Below are 21,659 nucleotides of genomic sequence, written 5' to 3' on the forward strand. Positions count from 1 at the left end.
TAGAAGCTGGGAGGCTGGTGGCGGTTGATATAAGTTGGGAGGGGATAAAAATGAGAATAATAAATATATATGGACCACAAAAGCCACAAGAGAGAAAGAGCTTCTATGAAGAGGTTAATTTGTTGGGAGCAACAAATGATTTTTTGGTTGTTGGGGGGGACTTTAATGTTAATTTGGAAGGAGGGGGAGAAAAGAAGGAGCTAGTGCAGAGTTGGGTGAAAAGCCATAAATTGGTGGATGTGATGGAGAAGGTAGGAAAGAGGGGTGCAACCTGGAGGAACACGAGAGGGGATGAAAGCAGGTTAGATACAATATATGTTAGCAAGGGAATGGAGATAGTGGCGGGGGAAGCGAGGGAGGTGGATTTTTCAGATCACGACATAATTATAGCAGAAGTAAAGGTGGATGGGAGGGGGTTCGGGAAGGGATTCTGGAAACTTAATGTAAGAGTCTTGGAGGAACAGGAGGAGGAAGAGGAGTTCCAAATATTTTGGCAGGGAGTAAGAGGAACGAAAGGGTTATATGGGGGGATAACAGAGTGGTGGGAACAGGCGAAGGGAAGGATAAAGAAATGCGGGATCAGGAAGAGTAGAGAAAGAATAAAGGAGGAGAGGGAGAATCTAAGAAGGATGTGGAGGGAGATAGAGATAGAGAAGCAGAAAGAAAATGAAGGAATAGAGACTGACAAGGTGAGAATACAAAATATAAAGGAACAAATTAGGGCGGTATATGAGAAAAGGGCAGAAAAGTTTACGTTACAGGCAGGGCAAGAGTTTAGGGAGAGAGGGGAAAGCGTGGGATCATATTGGTTTAGGAGAGCTAGGGATAGGAAAGAGGAGAAAGGGATAGAAGGATTGAGGGATGAGACAGGACAAATTAGAGAAAAAGGGCAGGAAATGAGACGTATAGGGACAGAATATTATGTAAAGTATTTTGAGGAAGCAAGGATAGTGACAGAGATAGGGAAGGAGTTTATAGATAAATTAGAAAAAAGAGTACCAAGGGAGGTAGAAATAGAGATTAATGGACCGATTAGAGAGGAAGAAGTGAAGGAGGCAATTAAAAATCTAAAGAGGGGAAAGGTGCCAGGAATTGATGGATTACCAGGGGAATTTTATATAAAACACAGGGACATATTGGCAAGGGATTTAACAAAACTATTTAATAAGGTACTGGAAGAGAAGGAGGTGAGGGGTACCCACCCGACGACCCAAGGGCGCTTTTGCTGCAGGTTTTCGTCGCTCTACCTCGAGCCCTCTTCCTTGAGCGGCCGGTGGCCTACGGAGGCCCGGGCGACCGGCGAGCAGGGCTGGAGTTTCTCTTCATTCACGTACAAATCTTTCGCCTTTTACTAAAGATTTCCGTGGAGAGGAACGTTGACAAGTTCAACTTATTTTTTGAAGGCTTTGTCTTTGCAAAGCTGTTTTTTTGCTGGTGGAATGACAGAAGGTGTGTGGGTGTGAAGGCGGGCGGTCAGCGCCGTCCACTAGTCCGGACCCTCAAAAGGTAGGGCCCGGGGCCTGGCGCCTATTTCAGGTTATCGCTTCTCGGCCTTTTGGCTAAGATCAAGTGTAGTATCTGTTCTTATCAGTTTAATATCTGATACGTCCTCTATCCGAGGACCATATATTAAATGGATTTTTAGGCCTGGGAGTCGGAAGAGGGGCTTGCTCCGTCCACTCCACGCATCGACCAGGTATTGCATTGCCTACTGGCACGGTGCACCCTCATAAACAGTCAAACGAAAGAGAAATTGACGAATGCTGGTGACTGGCCCCTGCTGGAAAGCTGTTGGGATTAGGGGTACGGCGCCTTAGACCTTTGCCTAGCCTAGGCCCGGGGTTTCCTCGGTCCTTTTGCGCTAAGGAGTCGCCCTTTTCCCGCTTTTTCATTTTCCCTCCATTTTACTTAAAAAAAAGGCGAAAGACTTAATTTTCCCCCACCCTGTGTTTCTCCAGGCAAAGGCTGTGCTGCCTCGTCACCCACCCGACGACCCAAGGGCGCTTTTGCTGCAGGTTTTCGTCGCTCTACCTCGAGCCCTCTTCCTTGAGCGGCCGGTGGCCTACGGAGGCCCGGGCGACCGGCGAGCAGGGCTGGAGTTTCTCTTCATTCACGTACAAATCTTTCGCCTTTTACTAAAGATTTCCGTGGAGAGGAACGTTGACAAGTTCAACTTATTTTTTGAAGGCTTTGTCTTTGCAAAGCTGTTTTTTTGCTGGTGGAATGACAGAAGGTGTGTGGGCGTGAAGGCGGCCGGTCAGCGCCGTCCACTAGTCCGGGCCCTCAAAAGGTAGGGCCCGGGGCCCGGCGCCTATTTCAGGTTATCGCTTCTCGGCCTTTTGGCTAAGGTCAAGTGTAGTATCTGTTCTTATCATGGCGGAAAGCGACGTGAGAGGGCCGGCCCGGGTGGCGCGGTTGAAAAACTCTGTGAGAGTGGAAGTGCAACAGGAAGCAGCTCAGAAACGTCATTTGGATTTCTGCTTGGAATATCTTGTGAAGGAAGTTTTTCAAGGACTGCTCAAAGTACCACTGCAATCAGTTCTGTGCCTGCAGGACTTTACAAAAGCTGGATTTATGGATGTTACGTTCAGGGACATGACGACGTGCCTGGAGTTTGTTGCAGCCTGGGATAGACACCAGCTTCACCCAGTGTTGGAGGGTTTCAGGGTAAGAGCATTATACATTTGGGAAGACATCCCAGTGACGGTCCATATGTATAACCCTTTTGTAGAGGAAGAGGACATTAGGCAATTTCTGAAGAGATATTGTCTAAAAGTGGAAGGGGGACTGAAAATAATAAATAAATTTGGCATCTGGACGGGGCGAAGAAAGTACCAGGTGAGGTTCCGCCCGGATGCATCTAGCCCTGGAGGGGTTGTGCAGCCACCGGGGACTTTTGCAATCGGGCCGCACCGAGGTTTCTTGTTTTACCCGGGACAGCCGCTAAGGTGCAGAAAGTGTGGGGAAATGGGACACACCAAAGCGGCATGTAACAGCCAAAAATGCCGGTTCTGTGGGTCACAGGAACATGAAGCAGCATGGTGCACTGCTCCAAAAAAATGTAGCTTGTGTGGAGAGGAGGACCATTTGTATAAAGATTGTCCCTTGAGGAAGAAAACCTTTGCTGACCTCTTTACCGAGGACAGGGAAGGTGAAGAGAAAGAAGGAGAAGAGACCCAAAAAGCGGGTCCAAAGAACCAAACAGAAGCTTATGAGGTGAAACCATCAAAAAAAGCGGGAAAGCAGACACCCGAGAACAAAGGACAGGAGGGAATGGAAGGAGGAGCACAGTTGGCAGTAGCACAGGAGGCAGGACAGGAGGAGAGGAGAGCAGAGACAGAGACACCTGCTGGAGACAGGAGGATGGCACAGCAGCAACAGACAGAGGAGGAGCTACAGAAGGAAAGACAGCAGGAAGACATGGAGGTGCAGGAGCGAGAACAAGAGTTGAAAGATTGGGCAGATAGTATCTTCAAATCCATTACAGAGCCTCCGGAGGTGGTGACAGCGGGAAAACGGCCATTCCCAGGAGAGGAGAGAGAGGGAGAAACGGAAGGGGAACCGGTAAGGCGGACACGGACGTTGAAGGGGAATAGGTATAAAGCATTAGAAAGAAGAGAAGAAATGGACGAAGATGCTTTACTGCCTAAGTAAAAATAAAAGAAGCAAAATCTGAAAAAGAAACTGAATGGTAAGAACATTAAAAATTGGAACATTTAATGCCAGAGGATTGAAAAACACAAAGAAAAGAAATATGGTTTTTAGTTTTATAGAAGATTTAAGTTTGGACATTTGTTTGATTCAGGAAGCGCACCTAAAGGACTTGAAAGACATTAAAAGATTTCAAAAGGACTGGGGGAGGGGGAAATCAGTGTGGTCCATAGGAGGTGTACACTCCAGTGGAGTTGGGATTTTGTTTAAGGGATGGGATATGAACTTAAAACAAGTTATAGGTGGTGAAGTGGGGAGGATGGTTGGAGTAGATTTAAGTTGGGGGGGTGTAAAGTTGAGGGTGGTAAATATATACGGACCACAAAATCTAAAAGATAAAAGGGTTTTTTATGAAGATGTCAAGCTATTAGGTGCCACAAGTAATTTTTTGGTTATGGGGGGGGACTTTAATATTAATCTGGCGGGAGGAGGAGATGAAGCAGCAGGAATAATGGAAGATATAATAAAAACACATAAGCTAATGGACATAGGGAAGGAGGTAGGAAGGAGAATGACAGGACCAACGTGGAGGAATACAAGGGGGGATGAAAGTAGGCTGGATGGGATATTCGTGAGCAGAAATATAGAAGTGGTGGCAGGAGAAACAAGAAGTGTGAACTTTTCAGACCATGACCTGGTGATGGCTGAGGTGAAAGTGGGGGGAAGAAAATATGGGACAGGGTACTGGAAATTAAATGTAAAAATATTAGAGAAAAAGGGGATAGAAGAGGAATTTAGAGAGTTTTGGGAAGGGGTTAGGGGCTTAAAGGGACTATGTGAGGGAATTATAGAGTGGTGGGAGATAGCAAAGGAAAGAATCAAGCAATGGGGGCTATGGAAGAGTAGGGAGAGGATAAAGGAGGAAAAGGGGAACTTAAGGAGAATGTGGGGGGAACTAGCGAAAGAAAAGGAGAAAGAGAACGAAGGGAAGGAGGTAGACAAAGATAGAGTAGAAATAGTACAGGGACAGATAAGGAAGATATATGAAGATAGAGCAGAGAAGTACATGTTAATGGCAGGACAAGAGTTTAGGGAGAGGGGGGAAAGAGTAGATACTTATTGGATAGGGAAAGCTAGAGAAAGGAGAGAAGAGAGAGGAATAGAGGGAATAAGGGATGAGCAGGGACAGCTAAAAGTACAAAATGAGGAGATGCTGCAGATAGGGACAGAGTATTATAGGAGGTATTTTAGGGAGAGGGAAATGGAGGTAGAAGTAGGACAGGAATTTATAAAAGGACTAGAAAAGGAGGTGCCTAGCGATATCAAGCAGGAAATAAATAAAAGCATAAGGGAGGAGGAGGTGAAGGAGGCAATAAAAAGCATGAAAAAGGGTAAGGTACCAGGGATAGATGGTATACCGGGAGAGTTTTATAAAAGGTTTAAAGAAGTTGTAAGCGGAGACTTAACAGAAGTGTTTAACAAAATACTGGAGGAAGGGGAAATGAAAGGAACAATGGCGACAGGGGTAGTGACGCCAATATACAAAAAGGGGGAAAGGGAAAATCTAGATAACTATAGGCCATTAGCGATGTTGGGGGTGGATAGCAAAATAATGGCGAAAATATATGCAGGGAGGTTGAGGAAGGCACTGCCACATGTCATCCATGTAGATCAGACATGTGGAATAGAAGGTAGAAGCACGAGGTGGAATTTACAACTCATCAGAGACGTGGTGGCGTGGTCAGGAGACCGAAAGCTGCCATTGATGGTGGCAAGCTTGGACCAATCGAAGGCGTTCGACAGGGTGGATAGGGAATTTTTGTATAGGGTAATGGAAAAGATGGGAATGGGAGTAAAACTGATTGGATGGGTCAAAACAATGTACAGGAGGACGTACAGCAGAGTAAGTTTGAACGGGTATCTAGGGAGGAGTTTTGAGACAACGGGGAGGTATATTACAGGGGTGTCCGTTGTCGCCTCTCCTGTTTATAATGTATATGGAGCCGCTGGCGGAAAAGATTAGAAAGGACAGGGAGATAGTAGGGGTTTTGGTGCCGGGAGCAGGTGGATATAGGGTAAAGATAACGCAGTATGCAGACGATTTGACAATTTTGGGTAGAACAGATAGGGATATAGAGAGAACATTGGACATAGTGGAAAGATTCAGGGTTGGGTCTGGGGCGAAATTGAACAGGGAAAAATCCAAGTTAAAATATTTTGGGACAGTGAAAGATAGGAAAGATTCGGTGGGAGGATTGGAGGTCAGTGAAGGGCCAATAAAGATTCTAGGGGTAAAATTTGAAAACAAGGGGGTAGCAGGGTTGAATTGGGGAGAGAGGTTAATAAAGATTAAACAAAAGCTAGGACTATGGACCGGGAGGAAATTGTCATATATAGGGAAGAGTCTGGTAATTAAAGCAGAAGTACTTCCCTTTCTGATGTACCTGGCATACATCTACCCACTACCAGTGAGTGGAAGGAGGTGGGTACAAAGGGAAGTATTTCGGTTTATGTGGGGAGGAAAGTATGAATATATAGCAAGGGAGATAATGTACAGGAAAATAGAGGAAGGGGGGAGAGGGGTGCTAGACATAGTATTAAAGTTGAACTGCATTTATGTGGCAAGAATAATGGCAGAGTTAGAAAAAGAGGGACAACACCCAGGGTGGTATTTTTTAAAACTATACTTTGCATACCAGGCACGGGGAGTCATGGAGTGGGATAATAGAGGTCCCAGGGCAGAGCAGCTGCCATGGCATTATGGGCAGGCTGTCAAATTGCTAAAGGTAAATAAAGAGGGGAAAGACAGAAACATATGCACGAACCACAAAAGGCTTTATGAGGAAGTCAGGAGTAGGAGGGTAAGGGAAAGTAAAAGAAGAATAGAAGCAGGAACAGTGTGGACCAGAATACAACCATTGGGGCTGGAAAACAGGTTGAAAGACATGAACTGGCAAATAGTGCACAGGAAACTACCAGTGAAAGAAATCATGTACAGACACGGAATTAGTAAGACAAACAGGTGTCCGAGAGAGGGGTGTGGAAGGGAAGAATCGATAATACACGTGTTTTGGGAATGTAATGTGGCTAGGGAAGTATGGCAGAAGGTTGGAACATGGTTGGAAAACATAGGAAAAGGGTTTAGAGTAACGTGGGAAGCGGTAGACAAAGGGTTAGGAGGAATGGGGAAGGGAAGAAGCAGATTCATGCTATGGCTAACAATAAGCCTGGTTAAGAGAGGGATATGGGAGGACAGACAGGTGGAGGTGAAGGGAGGGAAGGGAAAGGGAGTGATGGGGATAGTCAAGAAAGTCGAATGGGAAATTAAGACAAGAATGAAAGAAGATGAAATGGACTTGGGGTGGGAAAAAGGGAAGGAAAAGTGGGGGAGATTATGGGACGTGTATGAAAAAGAAATGATGATTAAAATGAATGTAATAGTGGTGTTGAAAAAGAAATAAAATGAAAGTTCTATAAATAGTTTGTAATGTGTGAAAATGTGTGTAAATAAACTTTTGTAAAAAAAAAAAAAAAAAAAAAAAAAAAAATCTGTTCTTATCAGTTTAATATCTGATACGTCCTCTACCCGAGGACCATATATTTAATGGATTTTTAGGCCCGGGAGTCGTAAGAGGGGCTTGCTCCGTCCACTCCACGCATCGACCAGGTATTGCATTGCCTCCTGGCACGGTGCACCCTCATAAACGGTCAAACAGAAGAGAAATTGACGAATGCTGGTGACTGCCCCCTGCTGGGCACTGTTGGGATTAGGGGTACGACGCCATAGACCTTAGCTTAGCCCAGGCCGGGGTTTCCTCGGCCCTTTTGCGCTAGGGAGTCCCTCTTTTCCCGCTTTTTCATTTTCCCTCCGTTTTACTTTAAAAAAAAAATTTTTAATAAAAAAAGAGAAAAAGACTTAATTTTTCCCCACTCTGTGTTTCTTCAGGCAAAGGCTGTGCTGCCTCTTCTGCTGCCTCGTCACCCACCCGACGACCCAAGGGCCCTCCTGCTGCGGGTTTTCGTCGCTGGGCCTGAAGGCGGCCGGTCAGCGCCGTCCACTAGTCCGGGCCCTCAAAAGGTAGGGCCCGGGGCCCGGCGCCTATTTCAGGTTATCGCTTCTCAGCCTTTTGGCTAAGATCAAGTGTAGTATCTGTTCTTAACAGAAACGAAAAAAGAAAAAAATCTGTTCTTATCAGTTTAATATCTGATACGTCCTCTACCCGAGGACCATATATTAAATGGATTTTTAGGCCCGGGAGTCGGAAGAGGGGCTTGCTCCGTCCGCTCCACGCATCGACCAGGTATTGCATTGCCTCCTGGCACGGTGCACCCTCATAAACGGTCAAACGAAAGAAAAATTGACGAATGCTGGTGACTGCCCCCTTCTGGGCACTGTTGGGATTAGGGGTACGGCGCCATAGACCTTAGCTTAGCCCAGGCCAGGATTTCCTCGGCCCTTTTGCGCTAGGGAGTCCCTCTTTTCCCGCTTTTTCATTTTCCCTCCGTTTTACTTAAAACAAAATTTTTTAAATAAAAAAAGAGAAAAAGACTTAATTTTTCCCCACTCTGTGTTTCTTCAGGCAAAGGCTGTGCTGCCTCTTCTGCTGCCTCGTCACTTACCCGACGACCCAAGGGCCCTCCTGCTGCGGGTTTTCGTCGCTGGGCCTGAAGGCGGCCGGTCAGCGCCGTCCACTAGTCCGGGCCCTCAAAAGGTAGGGCCTGGCGCCTATTTCAGGTTATCGCTTCTCGGCCTTTTGGCTAAGATCAAGTGTAGTATCTGTTCTTATCAGTTTAATATCTGATACGTCCTCTACCCGAGGACCATATATTAAATGGATTTTTAGGCCCGGGAGTCGGAAGAGGGGCTTGCTCCGTCCGCTCCACGCATCGACCAGGTATTGCATTGCCTCCTGGCACGGTGCACCCTCATAAACGGTCAAACGGAAGAGAAATTGACGAATGCTGGTGACTGCCCCCTGCTGGGCACTGTTGGGATTAGGGGTGCGGTGCCATAGACCTTAGCTTAGCCCAGGCCGGGGTTTCCTCGGCCCTTTTGCGCTAGGGAGTCCCTCTTTTTCCGCTTTTTCATTTTCCCTCCGTTTTACTTTAAAAAAAAAAAAAAAAAAAAGTGAAAAAGACTTAATTTTTCCCCACCCTGTGTTTCTCCAGGCAAAGGCTGTGCTGCCTCGTCACCCACCCGACGACCCGAGGGCCCTTTTGCTGCAGCTTTTCGTCGTTCTACCTCGAGCCCTCTTCCTTGAGCGGCCGGTGGCCTACGGAGGCCTGGGCGACCGGCGAGCAGGGCTGGAGTTTTTCTTCATTCACGTACAAATCTTTCACCTTTTACTAAAGATTTCCGTGGAGAGGAACGTTGACAAGTTCAACTTATTTTTTGAAGGCTTTGTCTTTGCAAAGCTGCTCTTTTGCTGGTGGAATTACAGAAGGTGTGTGGGCGTGAAGGCGGCCGGTCAGCACCGTCCACTAGTCCGGGCCCTCAAAAGGTAGGGCCCGGGGCCCGGCGCCTATTTCAGGTTATCGCTTCTCGGCCTTTTGGCTAAGATCAAGTGTAGTATCTGTTCTTACCATGCAGAGAGAAGGCGACATTCTGTACAGATCGAAATCTGCAGGGGGGCGACTGAAGAAAGAAGAAGAAGATTCGGATGGGACTGGATCGTACAAGAACTGCTTAGAGCCCGATGTGCAATTACAGCGGACCAGATTTATTGTCTACAAGACTTCTCGACGGCTGGTTTCTTGGACATTACTTTTGTTTCCTTCAAGGACTGTACGACATTTTTTGACCACTGCTCCAAGAGAATGGAGGACGAGGACCTGAGAGACATACGCTTGGTGCCGCTGTTTGCTATGGAGGAGATACCAGTGACGGTACACATGTACAACCCCTTTGTGCCAGATGATGACATCAGGGCGTTCCTCTCCAGGTACTGCAATACCGTGTCACCAGGAGAGAAGGTACGTGGACGTTTTGGTATTTGGAACGGGAAGAGAAGGTTTATGGCAAAGCTAAAAGTGGATTAAACGTTCATGGGAGGCTTGGTACATCCCCCAGGGAGCTTTGCAATCGGGCTCCATCGCGGGTTTTTGTACTACCCAGGCCAGCCACAGTACTGCAGAAGGTGTGGAGCCATAGGACACACTAAGGAAACCTGTGAAGGTCAGAGATGCCGCACATGTGGAGGGGAGGACCACAGGACACAAGAATGTGGGGCTCCCAAGACATGCAGCATATGTGGAAGCGAGGAACATCTCTACAGACGTTGCCCAGCGTGAGGAGGACTCTTTGCAAGTTTATTTGCTGAGGACTTTGAGGAAACGGGGTTCAGGAAAGAGAGTGAACACGCGGAGCCGGAAAAGGCGGGAAAAATGCAAGAGAGAAAGAACAAAGAAGCAGAGAGTGTAGACCAGATGGGGGAGGAGACGGTAGAGGAGACAGACAGCCGAAAAGAAACCGGAGAAGAAAGCGGAAAAGAGCGGGAACCTAGTAGAACAAAGACAAAAGGAGAAAGAGGACCAGAGAAAGAAACAAACAAAATAGAGGGAACCCAGGAGAACTTAAGCTCAAGTGAGGAACGGATTTTCTGGACACCAACAGGGTTAGAGGAGGCACTGGAAGGGATAGAAGAGACTCTACATAGAGAAAGTACGGACTGGGCTATGGCAATGGAGATACAGGAACTGGAACAAGGACAGGAAAGAGGGGAGAAGAAAGAGAGCATGCATGCTAATAGCAAGCAAACCCGACCAAAGGAGGCAACAGAGGAAGGAAGAGAGAAGAAAAGGACAAGATTGGATGTTGAAATAAGCCAAAAAGAGAAGATGAGGACAAGGAGCGAATCTGAAAGCGAGGAGGATCAAGGAGAGGAGGAAATGCTGCTACAGAGAAGGACTAGGAAGAAAATAAAAGGACCAAAATGAGGAAATGTAAAAGGGCAAAAAGGAAAACTGAGACATGGAGCGTAAAAGAAGAAACTTTTGATTTATTAATGGGGATGTGGTTGGTATTATGTTTCAACTTCTTCAGTTACAAAACCGACCAAATATGGACTGTGGTTTTATTGAAAATAGGGACCTTTAATGCGCAAGGACTGAAAAATACAAAGAAAAGAAAAATGGTTTTCAGTTTTTTAGAAGATTTAAGTTTGGATATTTGTTTTATTCAGGAGGCGCACCTGAAGTATTTAGAGGATGTTAAAACGTTCCAAAAAGACTGGCGAGGGGGGAAATCAGTGTGGTCCATAGGGGGGGTACACTCAAGTGGAGTTGGGATTTTGTTTAAGGGATGGGGTATGAAAGTAAAACAAATTATAGGTGGTGAAGTGGGGAGGATGGTTGGAGTGGATTTAAGTTGGGGGGAGTAAAGTTAAGGGTATTAAATATATATGGACCACAGTACATAAAAGACAAAAGGGTTTTTTATGAAAATGTTAAGTTGTTATGTGCAACAAATAATTTTTTGGTTATGGGCAGGACTTTAATATCAATTTGGCGGGAGGAAGAGATGAAGCAGCAGGAATTATAGAAGATATTATAAAAACACATAAGATTGTGGACATAGGGAAGAAGGTAGGAAGGGGAATGGAGGGACCAATGTAGAGGAATACAAGGGGGGATGAAAGTAGGTTGGATAGGATTTTTGTTAGTAGGGGTATGGAAGTGGTGGCAGGGGAAACAAAAAGTGTAAACTTCTCAGACCATGACCTGGTGATGGCTGAGGTAAAAGTGGGGGGAAGAAAATACGGGACAGGGTACTGGAAATTAAATGTAAAAATATTAGAGAAAGAGGGGATAGAAGAGGAATTTAGAGTGTTTTGGGAAGGTGTTAGGGGTTTAAAAGGACTATGCGAGGGAATTATAGAGTGGTGGGAGATAGCAAAGAAAAGGATAAAGCAATGGGGACAGTGGAAGAGTAGGGAGAGGATAAAGGAGGAAAAGGGGGATTTAAGGAGAATGTGGGGGGAACTAGCGAAGGAAAAGGAGAGAGAGAACGAAGGGAAGGAGGTGGACAAGGATAGAGTAGAAATAGTACAGGGACAGATAAGGACGATATATGAGGGAAGAGCAGAGAAGTATATGTTAATGGCAGGACAGGAGTTTAGGGAGAGAGGGGAAAGAGTAGATACATATTGGATAGGGAAAGCTAGAGAAAAAAGAGAAGAGAGGGATAGAGGCAATAAGGGATAAGGAGGGACAGCTAAAAGTACAAAATGAGGAGATGTTGCAGGTAGGGACAGAGTATTATAGGAAATATTTTAGGGAGAGGAAAGTAGAGGTAGAAGTAGGAGATGAATTTATAAAAGAACTAGAAAAGGAGGTGCCTAATGATGTAAAGCAAGAAATAAATAAAAGCATAAGGGAGGAGGAAGTGAAAGAGGCAATAAAAAGCCTGAAAAAGGGTAAGGTACCAGGGATAGATGGGATGTCGGGAGAGTTTTATAAGAGGTTTGATGAAGTGATAAGCAGGGATTTAACAGAGGTGTTTAACACAATATTGGAGGAAGGGGAAATGAAGGGAACAATGGCGACAGGGGTAGTGACACCAATTTATAAAAAGGGGGAAAAGGAAAATTTAGACAACTACAAGCCATTATCAATGCTGGGTGTAGACAGCAAAATAATGGCAAAAATACTGGCAAAAAGGTTAAGGAAGGCACTGCCACGTGGATCAGATACCAGTGACGGTACACATGTACAACCCCTTTGTGCCAGATGATGACATCAGGGCGTTCCTCTCCAGGTACTGCAATACCGTGTCACCAGGAGAGAAGGTACGTGGACGTTTTGGTATTTGGAATGGGAAGAGAAGGTTTATGGCAAAGCTAAAAGTGGATCAAACGTTCATGGGAGGCTTGGTACATCCCCCAGGGAGCTTTGCAATCGGGCTCCATCGCGGGTTTTTGTACTACCCAGGCCAGCCACAGTACTGCAGAAGGTGTGGAGCCATAGGACACACTAAGGAAACCTGTGAAGGTCAGAGATGCCGCACATGTGGAGGGGAGGACCACAGGACACAAGAATGTGGGGCTCCCAAGACATGCAGCATATGTGGAAGCGAGGAACATCTCTACAGACGTTGCCCAGCGCGAGGAGGACTCTTTGCAAGTTTATTTGCTCAGGACTTTGAGGAAATGGGGTTCAGGAAAGAGAGTGAACACGCGGAGCCGGAAAAGGCGGGAAAAATGCAAGAGAGAAAGAACAAAGAAGCAGAGAGTGTAGACCAGATGGGGGAGGAGACGGTAGAGGAGACAGACAGCCGAAAAGAAACCGGAGAAGAAAGCGGAAAAGAGCGGGAACCTAGTAGAACAAACACAAGAGGAGAAAGAGGACCAGAGAAAGAAACAAACAAAATAGAGGGAACCCAGGAGAACTTAAGCTCAAGTGAGGAACGGATTTTCTGGACACCAACAGGGTTAGAGCAGGCACTGGAAGGGATAGAAGAGACTCTACATAGAGAAAGTACGGACTGGGCTATGGCAATGGAGATACAGGAACTGGAACAAGGACAGGAAAGAGGGGAGAAGAAAGAGAGCATGCATGCTAATAGCAAGCAAACCCGACCAAAGGAGGCAACAGAGGAAGGAAGAGAGAAGAAAAGGACAAGATTGGATGTTGAAATAAGCCAAAAAGAGAAGATGAGGACAAGGAGCGAATCTGAAAGCGAGGAGGATCAAGGAGAGGAGGAAATGCTGCTACAGAGAAGGACTAGGAAGAAAATAAAAGGACCAAAATGAGGATATGTAAAAGGGCAAAAAGGAAAACTGAGACATGGAGCGTAAAAGAAGAAACTTTTGATTTATTAATGGGGATGTGGTTGGTATTATGTTTCAACTTCTTCAGTTACAAAACCGACCAAATATGGACTGTGGTTTTAGGGAGGATTATTATTTTAATTAAATTAATCAAATGGAAAGGAAATTGAAAATAGGGACCTTTAATGCGCAAGGACTGAAAAATACAAAGAAAAGAAAAATGGTTTTCAGTTTTTTAGAAGATTTAAGTTTGGATATTTGTTTTATTCAGGAGGCGCACCTGAAGTATTTAGAGGATGTTAAAACGTTCCAAAAAGACTGGCGAGGGGGGAAATCAGTGTGGTCCATAGGGGGGGTACACTCAAGTGGAGTTGGGATTTTGTTTAAGGGATGGGGTATGAAAGTAAAACAAATTATAGGTGGTGAAGTGGGGAGGATGGTTGGAGTGGATTTAAGTTGGGGGGAGTAAAGTTAAGGGTATTAAATATATATGGACCACAGTACATAAAAGACAAAAGGGTTTTTTATGAAAATGTTAAGTTGTTATGTGCAACAAATAATTTTTTGGTTATGGGCAGGACTTTAATATCAATTTGGCGGGAGGAAGAGATGAAGCAGCAGGAATTATAGAAGATATTATAAAAACACATAAGATTGTGGACATAGGGAAGAAGGTAGGAAGGGGAATGGAGGGACCAACGTAGAGGAATACAAGGGGGGATGAAAGTAGGTTGGATAGGATTTTTGTTAGTAGGGGTATGGAAGTGGTGGCAGGGGAAACAAAAAGTGTAAACTTCTCAGACCATGACCTGGTGATGGCTGAGGTAAAAGTGGGGGGAAGAAAATACGGGACAGGGTACTGGAAATTAAATGTAAAAATATTAGAGAAAGAGGGGATAGAAGAGGAATTTAGAGTGTTTTGGGAAGGTGTTAGGGGTTTAAAAGGACTATGCGAGGGAATTATAGAGTGGTGGGAGATAGCAAAGAAAAGGATAAAGCAATGGGGACAGTGGAAGAGTAGGGAGAGGATAAAGGAGGAAAAGGGGGATTTAAGGAGAATGTGGGGGGAACTAGCGAAGGAAAAGGAGAGAGAGAACGAAGGGAAGGAGGTGGACAAGGATAGAGTAGAAATAGTACAGGGACAGATAAGGAAGATATATGAGGGAAGAGCAGAGAAGTATATGTTAATGGCAGGACAGGAGTTTAGGGAGAGAGGGGAAAGAGTAGATACATATTGGATAGGGAAAGCTAGAGAAAAAAGAGAAGAGAGGGATAGAGGCAATAAGGGATAAGGAGGGACAGCTAAAAGTACAAAATGAGGAGATGTTGCAGGTAGGGACAGAGTATTATAGGAAATATTTTAGGGAGAGGAAAGTAGAGGTAGAAGTAGGAGATGAATTTATAAAAGAACTAGAAAAGGAGGTGCCTAATGATGTAAAGCAAGAAATAAATAAAAGCATAAGGGAGGAGGAAGTGAAAGAGGCAATAAAAAGCCTGAAAAAGGGTAAGGTACCAGGGATAGATGGGATGTCGGGAGAGTTTTATAAGAGGTTTGATGAAGTGATAAGCAGGGATTTAACAGAGGTGTTTAACACAATATTGGAGGAAGGGGAAATGAAGGGAACAATGGCGACAGGGGTAGTGACACCAATTTATAAAAAGGGGGAAAAGGAAAATTTAGACAACTACAAGCCATTATCAATGCTGGGTGTAGACAGCAAAATAATGGCAAAAATACTGGCAAAAAGGTTAAGGAAGGCACTGCCACGTGGATCAGACAGGTGGAATAGAGGGTAGAAGCACGAGGTGGAACCTACAGCTGATCAGAGATGTGGTGGCGTGGTCAGGAGACCGAAAGCTGCCATTGATGTTGGCGAGCTTGGACCAATCGAAGGCGTTCGACAGGGTGGATAGGGAATTTTTGTATAGGGTAATGGAAAAGATGGGGATGGGAGTAAAACTGATAGTCTGGGTCAAAACAATGTACAGGAGGACGTACAGCAGAGTAAGTTTGAATGGGTATCTAGGGAGGAGTTTTGAGACAGCGGGAGGTATATTACAGGGGTGTCCACTATCGCCACTCCTCTTTATAATGTATATGGAGCCGCTAGCGGAATAGATTAGAAAAGATAGGGAGATATTAGGGGTTTTGGTGCCGGGAGCAGGTGGGTATAGAGTGAAGGTGACACAATACGCAGACGACATGACAATTTTAGGTAGAACGGATAGGGACATAGAGAAAACATTAAATATAGTGGAAAGATTCGGAGTGGGGTCTGGGGCGAAATTGAATAGGGAAAAATCTAAGTTAAAATATTTTGGGACAGCGAAGGATAGGAAAGATTCGGTGGGAGGATTGGAGGTAAGTGAAGGGCTGATTGGTGAGAGAGACTGATAAAAATGAAACAGAGGTTAGGGCTATGGACCGGGAGGAAACTGTCATATATAGGGAAGAGTTTGATAATTAAAGCAGAGGTACTTCCCTTTCTGATGTACCTGGCATACATCTACCCACTACCAGTGAGTGGAAGGAGGTGGGTACAAAGGGAAGTATTTCGATTCATGTGGGGAGGAAAGTATGAGTACGTAGCAAGGGAGATAATGTACAGGAAAATAGAGGAAGGGGGGAGAGGGGTTTTAGACGTAGGATTAAAACTGGACTGCATTTATGTGGCAAACATAATGCAGGAGTTAGCACAGGAGGGACAACACCCAGGATGGTATTTTTTGAAATTATTTTTCGCGTACCAGCCACGGGGTGTCATGGAGTGGGACAATAGGGGTCCAAGGGCGGAACAGCTGCCATGGCATTATGGGCAGGCTGTCAAGTGGCTAAAGACAAACAAAGAAGGGAAAGATAGAAATATATGTACAAGCCACAAAAGATTATATGAGGAAGTTAGGAGTAGGAGGGCAAGAGAGAGTAACAGAAGAATAGAAGCAGGGAAAGTGTGGACCAGAGTACAACCACTGGGGCTGGAAAACAGTTTAAAAGACATAAACTGGCAAATAGTGCATAGGAAATTACCTGTAAAAGAAATCATGTACAGACACGGAATCAGCAAGACAAATGTGTGTCCAAGAGAGGGGTGTGGAAGGGAGGAATCAATAATACACGTATTTTGGGAATGTAAGGTAGCTAGGGAAGTATGGCAGAAGATGGGAACATGGTTTGGAAATATAAGAAAGGGGTTTAGAGTAACGTGGGAGGTTGTAGACAAAGGGTTAGGAGGAATGGGGAAGGGGAGAAGCAGATTCATGCTGTGGCTAACAATAAGCCTGGTCAAGAGAGGAATATGGGAGGATAGACAGGCAGAGGTGAAGGGAGGGAAGGGAAAGGGAGTGATGGGAATAGTGAAGAAAGTTGAATGGGAATTAAAGACAAGAATGAAAGAAGATGAAATGGACTTGGGATGGGAAAAGGGGAAGGAAAAGTGGGGGAGATTATGGGACGTGTATGAAAAAGACATGAAAATTAATTAGTTGTATTGTGTGAAAATGTGTGGAAATAAACTTTTGTAAAAAAAAAAAAATCTGTTCTTATCAGTTTAATATCTGATACGTCCTCTATCCGAGGACCATATATTAAATGGATTTTTAGGCCTGGGAGTCGGAAGAGGGGCTTGCTCCGTCCACTCCACGCATCGACCAGGTATTGCATTGCCTCCTGGCACGGTGCACCCTCATAAACGGTGAAACGAAAGACAAATTGACGAATGCTGGTGACTGGCCCCTGCTGGAAAGCTTTTGGGATTAGGGGTACGACGCCTTAGACCTTAGCTTAGCCCAGGCCCGGGGTTTCCTCTGTCCTTTTGCGCTAAGGAGACCCCTTTTTCCTGCTTTTTCAGTTTCTCTCCGTTTTACTTAAAAAAAAAAAAAAGAGAGAAAGACTTAATTTTTCCCCACTCTGTGTTTCTCCAGGCAAAGGCTGTGCTGCCTCCTCTGCTGCCTCATCACTAGGCGCCTGTCCGCTAGTCCTTGCCCGGAAACGGCAGGGCCCGGGGCCCGGCGCCTATTTCAGGTTATCGCTTCTCGGCCTTTTGGCTAAGATCAACGAAAAAGAAATCTGTTCTTATCATGAGCGGAGATGGCAACAGACGGCCGGCCTGGGTGGTGCGGCTTAGACACACAGTCAGGGTGGAGCTGAAACAGGATGCTGACGAGGACGTGAAGGAACGCTTTAGATGGGACTGGGTGACTCTAAGGATTCTTCGAGACTTGTGTGGAATCACTCCTTTAAAGATCTTCTGCCTGCAGGATTTTAAAACTTCGGGTTTCCTGGATGTGACTCTGGCAGCCTATTCGGACTGTACATCATTCTTTGACCAGTGCAGCAGACGGATGGAGGAAGAAACGCATCTCTACAACCCGTTTGTTTGTGGAGGACGTCATCCGGGCATTCCTTGCACGATACTGCTCTTCCGTTTCAGTAGGAGAAAAGCTGAGAGGACGCTTTGGAATATGGAACGGAAAGAGACGGTTTCTGGTACGCCTACGGGTTGACCCTGCACAACCTGGAGGTCTGGTGCACCCTCCTGGCTACTTTGCAATGGGTCCTCACCGTGGATTTCTACATTACCCAGGTCAGCCTCTCTACTGCCGGAGGTGTGGAGCAGTGGGACATACAGTGGGGGAACTAAGTATTTGTTCCCCTGCTGATTTTGTAAGTTTACCCCCTTACAAAGACTTGAACAGTCTATAATTTTTATGGAAGGTTTATTTTAACACAGAGAGACAGAATATCAACAAAAAATCCAGAAAGAAAACATTAAATACAAATTAATTTATAACTTTTATTTAATTAAGGGAAATAAGCACACAAATTAGTCCTGTCCCTGTATAAAAGACTCCTGTCACAGAATCAGTTTCTTCCATTCAAATCTCTCGACCACCATGGGCAAGACCAAAGAGCTATCAAAGGACGTCAGGGACAAGATTGTAGACCTGCACAAGGCTGGAATGGGCTACATGACCATCAGCAAGAAGCTTGGTGAGAAAGAAACCACTGTTGGTGCGATAATTTGAAAATGGAAGAAATACAAGATCACAGTCAATCACCCTCGCTCTGGAGCTCCATGCAAGATCTGACCTCGTGGGGTAAGAATGATTCTGAGAAAGGTGAGGTCAGCCCAGAATTACACGGGGGGAGCTTGTCAATGATCTCAAGGGAGCTTTGAGCACAGTTTCCAAGAAAACCATTAGTAACACACTTCACCGTAATGGATTGAGATCCTGCAGTGCCCGCAAAGTCCCTTTGCTCAAGAAGGCTCATGTACAGGCCCGTCTGAAGTTTGCCAATGAACACCTGAATGATTCAGAGAAAGCTTGGGAGGATGTGATATGGTCAGATGAGACCAAAATTGAGCATTTTGGCATCAACTCCACTCGCTGTGTTTGGAGGCAAAGAAATGCCCAGTGGGGATGGTGTTCTTGGGGTCATATCCAGCATTTCTCTGCTCCCAGCTCCCTTGAAATCATTGACAAGCTCCTCCCGTGTAATTCTGGGCTGACCTCACCTTTCTCAGAATCATTCTTACCCCACAAGGTGAGATCTTGCATGGAGCTCCAGAGCGAGGGCGATTGACTGTGATCTTGTATTTCTTCCATTTTCGAATTATCGTGCCAACAGTGGTCTCTTTCTCACTAGACTTCTTGCTGATGGTCTTGTAGCCCATTCCAGCCTTGTGCAGGTCTACAATCTTGTCCCTGAAGTCCTTTGATAGCTGTTTCGTCTTGCCCATGGTGGTCGAGAGATTTGAACAGAAGAAACTGATTCTGTGACAGGAGTCTTTTATACAGGGACAGGACTAATTTGTGTGCCTTTTGTGCACATAACCGGTCTGTGGGGGTCAGAATTCTTGCTGGTTGGTAGGGGATCAAATACTTATTTCCCTTAATTAAATACAAATTAATTTATAACTTTTATTTAATGTTTTTTTTTTTTTTTTTTTTTTTGATATTCTGTCTCTCTCTGTTAAAATAAACCTTCCATAAAAATTATAGACTGTTCAAGTCTTTGTAAGGGGGTAAACTTACAAAATCAGCAGGTGATCAAATACTTATTTTTCCCACTGTACAAAGGAGGCATGCAATGGACAACACTGCAGGTTCTGTGGATCAAAAGAACACAGCGCGGCAAACTGCGAAGCACCCAAAGAATGCAGCCTGTGTGAAAGTCAGGAACACCTTTTTAGAGCCTGCCCTTCCCGACAAATGACATTTGCCAGCCTGTTCCAGGAAGAGTTTGAGCATGTAGATGGAGAGGCCCAAGCATCAACAGCGTGGGCAACTACAGCTGGGACGACAGGCCCTGGGCCTGGGCGGAGTGCTCCTGGGGAGAACACTGCTGAGGCCAGGGTGAAGGCCCAGGGGCAGGGCACTGCTTCCCTCGGACTGGTGACTACTGCTGGAACTGAGGCTCCACCTAGACTGGCTGCTTTTCCAGGACCTGCTATTCTACCTGGCCAAACGGATAGAAAAAAACAGAGGCTCTACCTAAGCATGTGGCATTGACGATGCCTACGCTGCGGGAAAAAGAGGCTTCTAAGGTAAACAAATCGGTTTGACTGGAGAGGCTGGAGGCTACACCGTCAACAGCTCGGGAAAAGCCCCCTGCGAGGATTACTTCAGTAGAGAGTGAGGCAGCATCGGCGACGCAGATGGCCGCCTCTCCTCAAGGGCCGGACGCCTTGACCCTGACATCCACTTGGGCGTCGATGGACTGGGCGGAGGTGTTGGAGGAACTGGACCCTGACCCGGCGGGTGAAAATTCAAATTGGCCCAACGTAGGTATCCCAGACAGCATAGAAATCATGGACAACCTGCCCAGTCAGGCGGAGGAACACACAAAGAACAGGCTAACCAGACCAGCAGAAGAACTAGAGGAGGAGCAGGGAACCAAACGTACGCGGGTCGGTAAGGTAAACGAATTTGACTTCATGACACCGGAAGGGGCGCAGGTTTTTGCGAGTCAAAAGGAGGAGACATCCCAATGCCTGAAGAAGGAGGCATCCCAACGCCTGAACGTGGACTGGACTCCTTTCTTGGGTGAAGAGGGAAGTGTAGAGGACAGTGGACAGGAGGGATGGTCTAAGGTGGTTGGCAGGCGGGCAAAAGTGGGGGTGGGAAGAAGAAAACCAAGTGAAAATGAAGGGATTTGAGGGGCGAGAAGGCGGGAGGCAGCCAAGCAGAGAGGGGGTAGGAATTTTTGTTAATAAGATAAAATGGGGCAATTTACAGTGGCTTCACCAAATGTCAGAGGAATTAGACAGAAAGCAAAGAGGATGGCAGTGTTTTTGAATTTGCAGCAGGTCAATATTGATGTTCTGATAGTACAGGAATGCAACATAGCATCACAGCAAGAAACAGTTGGGTATACTAAAGAGTGGAGGCAGGGACCATCCGCTTGGGGGGTGGGAGACGGAAGGGGGGATGGAATAGGTATTTTGTTTGGATCTTTTGAGTTTGAAATTATGTCTGTTCAGTCCCTGGTGCCAGGCAGGGTACTTTGTGTTGACGGGGAATGGAGGGGGGTACAGTTTAGAATCATTGGGGTGTATGCCCCGGCAGTGGTAAGGGAGAGAAAAGGTTTTTTTCCAGGTGTTGGAACCATGGCTCTGTACAAATAAAGAAATAATAGTGGGGGGAGATTTTAATGTAGACCTGGATGGCGGAAGAGGGGAAGAGTTGGCAAGGGTAATGGATGCCTTTAGAGCAATGGAACCAGAAGCTGAAGGCTATACCTGGAGGAACTCAAGAGGGCACACATCGCAACTAGACCTTCTCTTTAGGGCCGAGGGGGCACAGATTGGACGTTTCTGCCGAAGACCTTTCTGGGCATCAGATCATTGTATGATTAGCTGTGACCTGATAGTGGAGAACGTGCAGAGAGGGAGGGGTACCTGGAGGCTAAATAGAGCTTGCCTCCAAGACAGCTCATACCATGAGGTCTTTGGCCTACTGTTCGCCAGCTGGAGGAAGTTAAAGACACTATACACCACCCAGGCCGAGTGGTGGGAAGACCTCAAGGTGAGGGTTGCCATCTTGAGCTGCTGATGGGGACAGGAGCAAGCAAAAAAGCAGAAAGAAGAGGTTAGGTGGTTGACACAGGGCCTACACGCGGCCTGGCGCCAGCTTGACCAGGAACAGATAGGAATAGCCAGTGAGGCCTTGAGGAGGCACTATGAAGCTAAAGCTCGCAGTTTCTGCATACAGGAACATAGACAGAGGCTCCAACTGGAC

The 21,659-nt window shown here is 45.9% G+C and overlaps 6 non-coding genes and 4 pseudogenes across 6 annotated transcripts; all 10 read left to right on the plus strand.

The window, feature by feature from the left end:
• Positions 1–1,307: 1,307 nt before the first annotated feature.
• LOC134312856 (U5 spliceosomal RNA) lies at positions 1,308–1,422 on the plus strand. The gene has a single exon (XR_010011771.1). It is a non-coding gene; the product is annotated as a U5 spliceosomal RNA (small nuclear RNA).
• A 117-nt stretch (positions 1,423–1,539) lies between these two features.
• Positions 1,540–1,730, plus strand: LOC134313428 (U2 spliceosomal RNA). Its single transcript, XR_010012309.1, has one exon. It is a non-coding gene; the product is annotated as a U2 spliceosomal RNA (small nuclear RNA).
• Positions 1,731–2,091: 361 nt separating this feature from the next.
• Positions 2,092–2,206, plus strand: LOC134312857 (U5 spliceosomal RNA). The gene has a single exon (XR_010011772.1). It is a non-coding gene; the product is annotated as a U5 spliceosomal RNA (small nuclear RNA).
• A 117-nt stretch (positions 2,207–2,323) lies between these two features.
• LOC134312695 (U2 spliceosomal RNA) lies at positions 2,324–2,561 on the plus strand (annotated as a pseudogene).
• A 4,597-nt stretch (positions 2,562–7,158) lies between these two features.
• On the plus strand, positions 7,159–7,352 carry LOC134312620 (U2 spliceosomal RNA). Its single transcript, XR_010011597.1, has one exon. It is a non-coding gene; the product is annotated as a U2 spliceosomal RNA (small nuclear RNA).
• Positions 7,353–7,762: 410 nt separating this feature from the next.
• Positions 7,763–7,986, plus strand: LOC134313463 (U2 spliceosomal RNA; annotated as a pseudogene).
• A 403-nt stretch (positions 7,987–8,389) lies between these two features.
• LOC134313377 (U2 spliceosomal RNA) lies at positions 8,390–8,580 on the plus strand. The gene has a single exon (XR_010012259.1). It is a non-coding gene; the product is annotated as a U2 spliceosomal RNA (small nuclear RNA).
• Positions 8,581–8,953: 373 nt separating this feature from the next.
• Positions 8,954–9,068, plus strand: LOC134312978 (U5 spliceosomal RNA). Its single transcript, XR_010011888.1, has one exon. It is a non-coding gene; the product is annotated as a U5 spliceosomal RNA (small nuclear RNA).
• Positions 9,069–9,185: 117 nt separating this feature from the next.
• LOC134312675 (U2 spliceosomal RNA) lies at positions 9,186–9,258 on the plus strand (annotated as a pseudogene).
• A 7,668-nt stretch (positions 9,259–16,926) lies between these two features.
• LOC134312575 (U2 spliceosomal RNA) lies at positions 16,927–17,104 on the plus strand (annotated as a pseudogene).
• Positions 17,105–21,659: the final 4,555 nt, after the last annotated feature.

The sequence above is a fragment of the Trichomycterus rosablanca genome, chromosome 4 (assembly GCF_030014385.1).
Source record: "Trichomycterus rosablanca isolate fTriRos1 chromosome 4, fTriRos1.hap1, whole genome shotgun sequence".
Classification (NCBI taxonomy): domain Eukaryota; kingdom Metazoa; phylum Chordata; class Actinopteri; order Siluriformes; family Trichomycteridae; genus Trichomycterus; species Trichomycterus rosablanca.